At 33.3% G+C, this 1,623-nt stretch overlaps 1 pseudogene; it reads left to right on the top strand.

Moving 5' to 3' along the window:
* Positions 1-41: 41 nt before the first annotated feature.
* Positions 42-1,369, top strand: LOC124890589 (annotated as a pseudogene).
* Positions 1,370-1,623: the final 254 nt, after the last annotated feature.

The following is a 1,623-nucleotide window of genomic DNA, read 5'->3' as shown; positions in this document are numbered from 1 at the left end:
TTCAAATATTTTTCTTCGTTTTATTTTTGTGATCTTTTGCTATATAACCAACTCCTCCTCAAAGAATGATAAGACAACTTACAATTTACACACTCCGTATAATAAGCTCACGTGAGTCCCTCTATTCTCAGCCAAGCATTTATTTTTATGCAGATTTAACTTATATACGTTGACAACTTAAATTTTTTTTTTTTACAACAAGTGTGTTTTAATCTGTTGTAGCGGTAACCTGTAAATTCTTTATATAAGCATCTCATTTTCCTTTTCCTTTCTTCCCATATTATAGTATACTATTCAACAACAACAACAACATACCTAGTGTATTCCATATAGTGGGGTCTGGGAAAAATAAAGTGTACACAGATCATACCACTATCTCAGGTGAAATAGAGAGGTTGTATTGTAGTATACTATTCACTATGGAAAATTCCCAGCAACCTCTTGCCACAGAGAGTTTTTCATATAGCTGGTTGTTGAACAGAAAACCATCCATTGATGGCCTGAGGAAGAGTTAAAATTCATCGCTTATTTGAAAATATTCCTAGAAGAAGAACAAAACTTCAACTTTGACGTTCATCCTGTTTCAGAATTTGTTTGTGCTGATGAAATCTTCTCTAATGGATATATCATGTCTCGATATCTTGATAGATCAAAGATTGAATCTTTTTGCGAAGCCTTCAATAATTTCAACACTAATTCATCTGTACCCTCAACTAGTAGTCCTCCCACACCAATATCTAAACTTTCAAATTCCATAACAAGTCAAGCTGATTTTCTTGAAAAATGGAGGAAGTTTTCGCGCAAAATCTTGGTTAAGTGGTTTGGATTCATCAGGCCAATCTCTAAAAGGATAGCAAGCTCAAGAAAAATTACTACAAAAGTTGATGAACTTCAAAGAAAAGTAAGTACTACTGATACTTCATTTCAGGGATCTCCTCGTCGAATGTTGAAATCTTATTCTGTTGTCAATTGGTGTGGAAATGATAACAACCAAAGAAGTAGTAGTAGTACTAGAAGAGTTAAGAGTTTGAGGAAGGTGAAAAACTGGAGCAATATTAACTCACCACATGAGGCTTGTTCCCCTATAAAAAGTCCATCCAATGATCATTCTACTGATGTTTGGCGCGAGAAGGCAATCTGATGCAATTCTGTACTGTAATAGATCGTATGTCAACTGATCCTGATATCGATCATGGTGATCGTTTTGACCAAAAGAAGCAATTCTAGATGTTAAATTTCATCCTTAAATTCTTTTCTCAGATGTATAGTTAGATTTTTGGCTCTTCATACAAATAATCTATCATGTATCACTCATATTCAATATTTTGCACATTCTGATGTGAAAATGAAAAACATAAAATAGACAAGCACACCCATCTTGCTTGTGGTGGACCGTTAATTGCACTAAGAGCAACTTAAGATAGAATAGAAAGAAATTAAAAGGGAAAAAGGATTTAATTTGATGGAATGCAAGTTGAGGGAGAACTCGTTACTGCAATTTTCATAATTTTCCCACTCATTATTCTTAAAATTCTGATATTTATAATAAATGGGAAAAAATCGGGATTCATTATACACAAATTAAAGGATGACATAATTAAGATATGATGATAATATCAGTCG

This window comes from Capsicum annuum, unplaced genomic scaffold (genome assembly GCF_002878395.1).
Source record: "Capsicum annuum cultivar UCD-10X-F1 unplaced genomic scaffold, UCD10Xv1.1 ctg20547, whole genome shotgun sequence".
NCBI classification, from domain to species: Eukaryota; Viridiplantae; Streptophyta; class Magnoliopsida; order Solanales; family Solanaceae; genus Capsicum; species Capsicum annuum.
The sequence above is the reverse complement of the archived record's forward strand: the minus strand, read 5'-3'. Positions and strand labels throughout refer to the sequence as shown.